The sequence below is a fragment of the Coenobita brevimanus genome, chromosome 113, assembly GCF_032717465.1.
Source record: "Coenobita brevimanus isolate Jiangsu-jjx chromosome 113, ASM3271746v2, whole genome shotgun sequence".
In the NCBI taxonomy this organism is placed as follows: Eukaryota; Metazoa; Arthropoda; class Malacostraca; order Decapoda; family Coenobitidae; genus Coenobita; species Coenobita brevimanus.
The window spans coordinates 7302226-7310457 of NC_137066.1; the positions used below are offsets into that span (position 1 = coordinate 7302226).

General features: G+C 39.2%; 1 non-coding gene across 1 annotated transcript; it reads right to left on the minus strand.

The window, feature by feature from the left end:
• Window positions 1–410: 410 nt before the first annotated feature.
• Window positions 411–527, minus strand: LOC145418346 (5S ribosomal RNA). Its single transcript, XR_013900684.1, has one exon. It is a non-coding gene; the product is annotated as a 5S ribosomal RNA (ribosomal RNA).
• Window positions 528–8232: the final 7705 nt, after the last annotated feature.

The window sequence follows — 8232 nt, forward strand, 5'->3', positions numbered from 1 at the left end:
CTCTTGCTACTGGTGAGAAAACAGAGGAAGGCCGTTGCTTTAGATGAAACTCAGTACAATTGCAGAGCATGAAGGTAGCCCTTGAAAGTGACCTTCAGCTTTTGCAATCGACAATCTTGGTACAGTATTGAATAACATAAGATATTAAACACTTTATTATAGACTAGGCTGTGTTATTGATTTTGCCCAACTGGAGGCTGATGTAAGTGTTCTAAACTCGTTCAAGGTAGGCCTGGCTGAGCTATGATGTTCAGTTGGTTAGGTGTATTAAATTCGTTTTTCATTCATTCATTCATTGCCAGACGACATGTATCCCAAACGGGGTGGCCATGGGCTTAGAGTTAATTGTTTTACGGGGAGGGGCACTAATCCTCCACCAACCCCACTTGACATGTAGGGAGAACGTTATGCCAACAGCATCTGGTGTTCCCAGGTGGTCACCCATCCAAGTACTAACCAGACCCAACGTTGCTTAACTTCGCTGATCGGACGGGAAGCGGTGTACTCAACGTGGTATGGCGTTTTTGATTTAAGAAAAATTCCACTTACGGTCAGCTTCTTGGAACGCAACCCATTCGTAAGTAGGGGAGGATCTGTACATGTAAGGTGTTGGTAATTCGTATAGATTTAACCTGTGGATTGCGCAATTACCTTTTTCTTATCCCACCCCGTGGTGTGCAAAAAACGAAGGAAATTTTTTTTTTAGTTTTTGTTTATTATAAACTTGAAGATAAACATCCACGACATCATCTGGTGAAAAAAAATCTGTCTCTCTGTCTTTGTGTAGGGCCATGCGTAAGGTTACGTACGGGAGTAGTGAAACTGATTTTTTTTTTTTTTTTTCATGAACTTGAAAATAAACATCCAGGGCATCATCTGGTGAAAAGAAAAAAATCTCTCTCTCTCTCTGTGTTTGCGTAGCACCATACATAAGTTTGTGTAGGGGTGGAGTTGTTTACAGTGATTCACTGCCAGCACAGCCTGAGCTGTGGCTTGCAACATGACGCGTCCCAGCCTGAGCTGTGGCTTGCAACATGACGCGTCCCAGCCTGAGCTGTGGCTTGCAACATGACGCGTCCCAGCCTGAGCTGTGGCTTGCAACATGACGCGTCCCAGCCTGAGCTGTGGCTTGCAACATGACGCGTCCCAGCCTGAGCTGTGGCTTGCAACATGATGCGTCCCAGCCTGAGCTGTGGCTTGCAATCCATGGGTTAATAAAGAGGAATAAGTATGATGCAAGAAGTGTATTCAGAAGCAAGTCTGTGTCTGTCTACCATATCATTCTCTCTCTCTCTCTCTCTCTCTCTCTCGTGTTGTCATAGTCATTGTGTCAGTGTGTTGTCAGTGTCATGTCATCAGTGTGTTGTCATTTGTCATCTACTGTTGTGATAGCGTCATTGTCATTGTGTTGTCTTGTCAGTCATGTGTATTGTCATTGTGAGTGTCATGCCATCAGTGTGTTGTCATTTGTCATGTCATTGTGTCATGTAATATTGTAATGTATTATGTCTAGTGTCATATGTCATTTCATCTGTTGTGCTGTCATTTATTATATCATTATACAGTATTTCCATTCGTTATATTTGGTTTATTATAATTTATATATACGGGTATATAATATATTCAATGTATTAATACTTATCAGGGCTCTTGCTAACTGCTGATGGTTGCGAGCCATTTGGCTCCTAAGGTTTCAGATTTACGAGTGAAATAAATTTTTAGTAGCCAAACTGACTACGACCCAAAATATTTTATGAGCAATAAATATATTTATTTATTTAGACATTGTCAATTTTTAAACCTTCACAGTGGCCACAAGGAAAGACAATAATCGATCACAACATGTTCTTTTGTTCATTTAAGTGAGATTTACTTATTTTGTAGTTTACTGGGTTTTGAAGTGGATTTATTTTCTCCTCGCGAAAAGGCGACTTGCATGTAAAATTTGTTCGCCGAAGGGAAAAAATACTCGCATTTGCCAGCTGTGGCTCACCAAACAAGAGCCCTGCTTATACATTGTATTATATAGAGTACTTATCATTATTATATATAATACATATAAACCAAGTAATAGTAATAGTTTGGTAAAGATACACATGAACTACAGGGTGTAGTTTTATTAGGTAGAGAATATACAGCGCAAGTATACATGCTGTAATAAATATTAAATACATATAACTTGTATTAAATCAATGGATGTGTAATAACAGAAGACTTTGAAGTGCGGCCCATGTTGTGGCAGGACATCCTGTAAAAAAGAAAACCATTAATACAAAGAAACAGTAAATCAATGTACATAGTGTAATAAATCTGTCAAACTGGAAATAATTTACTACCCTTTGATAGGGGGTACAAAAACAAAGGTGAAAGTATAGTTTTATATCCATAGAAAGGTTACAAGAGGATGAGAAAAAGGCAGAGTATAAGAGAGAAGTGGAGGAACGATTGGGCAAATATGAATTGGAGCAGATGGGGGATGTGGAAGGTGTGTGCAGGATATTTACAGAAGAAATATATGCAGCATGTGATGTGGTGTGTGAGATGAAGAGAAGACAGAGGGGGGTGCAAGGAACAGCATGGTGGAATGAAGAGGTGAGACAGGCTGTGGCACAAAAGAAGAAAGCATACTGTAAAATTAATGAATGAGAAATAGGGGCGTGGAAGAAGTTTTGAGGCGGAAGAGAGAATTATATGTAGAAGGAAAGAAAGAAAGAGGTGAAAAGATTAGTAAGAGAGAGTAAGAATAGAGTGGATGAGGAATTTGGAAGGAATTTGAGTGTAAAGTGGAGGGACTGTAAGAAAATGTTCTGGAAAGAGGTGAAAAGAGTAAGACAAGGTGGAAATGAAGTTAGCAGGGGAGTGAAAGATAATAATGGTAGATTACTAGTGGAGAAGGGAGAAAAAGTGAGCAGATGGAGAGAACACTGTAAGGAATTGTTGAACATAGAGGATGGAAGTAATGCAAGTATAAGTGGCTGGGGAACGGCTGAGAGAAGGAGGGAGGTGAGAAGACTGGAAGAAATCAGTAGAAGTTATGGAAGCAATGAAGAAAGTTAAATTGGGGAAAGCCCCAGGAATTGATGGAGTGTGTGGTGAAATGCTGAAGCATGGAGGACAGATAGTAGTAGGATGGATGTGGAATATGTGCAGATTGGCCTGGGAGGAAGGTAGAGTCCCGGAGGATTGGAAGTCAGGTATAATTATTCCCTTGCACAAAGAAAAAGGGGAAAAAGAAGTGTGTGGTAATCATAGGGGCATTTGTCTTCTTAGTATAATAGGAAAAGTGTATGGTAGGATACTTATTGACAGAATTAGAGAAAGGACAGAGGAATTAGTTGGAGAAGAACAGGGAGGCTTTAGGAAGGGAAGAGGTTGTGTAGATCAGATATTCATTCTTAGATCTTTAATGGAAAAGTTTCTAGAGAAGGGAAAGAAGTTGTATGCGGCTTTCATGGATTTGGAGAAAACATATGACAGGGTGGATAGACAAGGATTGTGGAAAGTATTAAGAATATATGGAGTAGATGGGAAGTTGTTGAATGCTGTGAAGAGTATGTATGATGGTGCTAAGGCTGCAGTGTGTGTGGATGGGGAACTGAGTGAATTTTTCTCTTTGAAGGTTGGTTGAAACAGGGATGTATCATGTCTCCATGGTTGTTCAATCTGTTCATGGATGGGGTAATAAAAGAGGTACAAGTGATTAAGATGATGTACTCAAATGTGGATGGAATGGTATCTAAATTATTAGAGATGAATGATTATGTCAGAGAAAATGAACCACATATAATATGCCTAATTGAAACAAAATTAACACCAAGGATATCAAATGACATCCTAAACTTAGAGGAATATAATATATGGAGAAGAGATAGGAACTTAAAAAAAGGAGGAGGAATTATACTATTAACTAAGAAAAATCTAAAAGTCAAAGAAACAGAATTAGATATACCCTCACAAGTAGAACTGATTGCAGTAGAGATAAATACATCTGAAGGGAAAGTAATTGTAGCCAGTTTGTACATGCCACCCAGACCAAACACATGGGAAAGAGATGAATATGAGGACCTGGCAGAGAGTACAATTCAGAGTTTAAGAGCATTAATACATAAAATGGAAGAGAAATCGAAAAGAATTATACTAACTGGAGATTTTAATACAAATATAAATTGGAATACTGTAGATATAATAAGCCAAGAAAGCTGTTGGGACCAAAAGTTCCTGGATCTCGTGCAAGAGTTTTTCCTAACGCAACATGTAAGGGAAAGCACCAGAAAAAGAGGACTCGATGTACCCTCAGTGCTAGATCTCATATTTACTAGGCAAGAAAACGATATTGACAATTTAATGTATCACCCTCCATTCGGCAAAAGCGACCATGCAGTACTAAATTGCAATTTCAGGATTGCATATGACATAGTTAACAGCAATGAAAGTTACAAAAAGAGCCTAAATTATAAAAAAGGAAAGTATCATGACCTAAAGAAGTACTTCTTAGAAATTGCTTGGGAAAAGGAGGTTAGAGGACAATATAAAAATGCTATATATGAAAAATTGTGAACTTTATGAAATAGGAGTCCAGAAGTAAATCCCACAGCACAAAGAAGCAGAAAATAAAATAAAGAAATGGTTCAACACAGAATGTAAAAAAATCAAAAGAAAAAAGAGATTTGTTGTGGAATTGATACAGAAGACACAATAGTGAAAGGGCATATAATAATTACAAACAGGCAAGAAACGATTGTACAAGAATAAGGAGGGAAGCCCAAAAAACAGTTTGAGGAGGATATAAAAAATAAAAGTAGTGATCAAACAAAGCTATTTTACAGGTACATCAGAAGCAAAACCAAAGTATAAGATAAAATACAATCCATTCAGACGATGGAATCACCTATACACAAGAGAAGGATATTTGTGAAGCACTAAACAAGAATTTCCAATCAGTTTTTACAGAGGAAAAAAAAAATTTGAGAGGAATTATGTGAAACATGCATGCCCACACATACTACCAGATATACAAATATCAGAAAAAGTAATACAGGAGGAGTTAAGTAAATTAGACAAAGGAAAAGCAAATGGTCCTGATGAAATTTCATGTTGGGTGCTACGTGAATGTGCAAAGGAGTTAAGTAAACCATTATTTTTAATTTTCAAGAAATCCTTGAGTCAAGGTAAACTACCTGATATTTGGAAGAAAGCAATCATTGTTCCCTTATTCAAGAAAGGGAATAGACAAAATCCACACAACTACCGACCAGTATCACTAACCAGTGTTGTAAGCAAGGTATTAGAAAAGCTTATAAGAAAAGCTTAGGTAAATCACGTAGAAGAACACAATATGATAACAGAAAGACAGTTTGGTTTCAGAAAAGGAAAATCGTGTGTTACTAATCTGTTGACCTGCTATAACAGAGTAACAGACACATTACAGGAAAGAGAAGGATGGGTGGACAGTATCTATTTAGATTTCAAGAAAGCATTTGACACAGTACCACACCCAAGACTTTTATGGAAACTGTACCATCAAGGAGGAATTCGATGCAAACTGTATTGTTGGATGCAAGACTTTCTCATAAAAAGTGAAATGAGGACAGTACTATGGGGAAATTACTCATCATGGAAAGAAGTGACTAGTGGAGTACCACAGGGCTCAGTGCTGGCACCAATCATGTTTTTAGTGTATATAAATGATACAGACAGTAACACTGGAAGTGAAAGCTATCTAAGTATGTTTGCAGATGATGCAAAAATACAAAGGAGAATTACTAACACAGACTCTTGTAAAGAGCGACAAGAAGAATTAAATAAACTTCATGAATGGAGTAATACATGGCAAATGGAATTCAATGTGGACAAGTGTCATGTAATCAAGTTTGGTGAAAGTGGAAAAAGACCTGATTGGGATTATACAGTAGGAAATAAAATCCTACACACATCAGAAAGAGAGAAGGACCTAGGTGTGATTGTCAATAACAGACTATCTCCGGCTGACCACATCAGTGAAAAGGTACGGAACATGTATACACTGCTTGCCAATATGAGAATAGCATTCACATACATAAATGAAGACATGCTAAGAAAGATAATAACATCATTCATCAGACCAACCCTGGAGTATGCATCAGTAGTCTGGAGTCCATCTCTAAAAACACATAGACAAGATTGAAAAAGGTCAAAGGGCCGCTACAAGATGGGTACCAAGCTAATGGGATCTAAGCTACGAAGAAAGACTAAATAAACTGAATCTACCAACGCTACAGGAGAGAAGGAAAAGAGGAGACATGATAATGGTATATAAATGCACATCAGGGAAGGAGAAAATAGACATAAATGATTATCAATGTTATATATTATTTGAAACAAATCTCCGTGACGTTCTTCCATTTTCAACATCCAAAGTGATCTATGAGGACGACACTGCACATAATAGTTTCATCCAACCAGATCCTAAATTCGTTTCCCTTAATATACGTTGATGACTCACTATCCATATGACTGTCAAAAGTTTGTTTTTATTTGACATATTACGTGATAGCGGCCTCGAATTCAAACTTTAATACTTTTTGTTAAGAGACTAAGTTCTATCAGGATGAGTCGGCTCTGGTCTCTCTCCCAGCGAGGTGTGGTGCCACTTGGATTTTTGTTTGTAGTGGCAGAAGAAATTATCAGTTTTATTGCAAGTGAATTTATCGAGTGTTTGTTGTACTGAAAGGAACGTCACAAATCGTGCGTGTATTTTTCTCTTGTTTTCTACCTTTTCTAAACCAAAATTTGCAACCTGGAATTTCACCCTCTCATTCCCCTGAACTGTCGTGTGGGTGTTTACTTGTATGAACCAACCATGAAGCAATAATTTTTTTCTCCATATTATTGTCACATTAGATACCATGGGTGAAGATCAATATCAGCATGTTATTCGTAAGTTAAATATCCGACGGCAAGTTAATTAATCAATGGTAGATTTGTAGTGCATGGGCCAGCAGAGCTTGATATATTGAGATGTTCCTCGTCAGGCCAAGAAATTAATGTCATGTTATGAGGAGTAGACTGTAGCACCAGTCGAGCAGGGCAGTACTCCCGAGGTGGATGGAAAGCTGATGACAGGGAGTGCTGGAGCTCCCGTTTCATCAGCCCTCAGGACTAGTTCCTGACCATCCCCCTTTGCTGAACTTTTTCAGTGTCTCAGTTACACAGAGAGTAGGCCAGCATGCTCTCCAGTACAAATTTCTCTATCTATCTTCACCAAACTACATGCACAGTACACACTACACTTCCTATTCAAAATTAACCAAAAATGGCGTTGATTCACCCAGCCTCGGAGTCCCCAGGGGGGGGGACCATAAATGCCCCCGCCATCTGCCCCTCTCCCGGTGACGACTCGAGGTGCCTGGAACCACTGTCTGACTCTCTTCTTCTTCATTTCTGCAACATTCGCGGCCTTTCATCTAACTTTCGCTCTGTTGAGCACCACCTCTCCTCCTCTAAACCTCACCTTCTTTTTCTAACGGAGACTCAGCTGTCTGAGGCAACTGACAGCAAACCCTTTTCTGTATCCTCCTACTTTCTCTATACTCATTTCAAAGCCAAAGGTGGCTGTTGTGTATACATACGCAACGACTTATCTTGCTCTCGTGTTCCTGAACTTGATTCTTCTGAATTCTCCACTCTCTGGCTTCGGCTTTCCTGTCATTCTCTGACTAAATATATCTGTGCTGTTTACTTATCCCCTAATTCTACTGACTATCAAAAATTCTTCGACTATCTTACTTCTACGATGGAACACATTCTGTCCATTTCTCCTTTCTCTGAAATCTCCATTCTCGGAGATTTCAATGTTCACCACCACCTTTGGCTCTCCTCTCCTTTCACGGATCCACCTGGTGAACAAGCCTACATCTTTTCTATCCTTAATGACCTAGAGCAGCTTGTACAGCACCCTACCCGTATCCCTGACCGCCTTGGAGAGAGCTCCAACATACTTGACCTCTTCCTCACAACCAATCCTTCTGCTTACTCTGTTAATCTTTTCTCTCCGTTGGGCTCCTCCGATCACAACCTTATTACCTTAACCTGTCCTATCGCTCCAGTACGGCCTGCGGACCCTCCAGGGAAACGTCGTCTCTGGCATTTTGGAGCTGCGAACTGGGAGGCCCTCAGGCAGTACTTCTTTGATTTTCCCTGGAATGATTATTGCTTCCATGGCCGTGAGACATCTGAGTGTGCCTTGCGCATTAC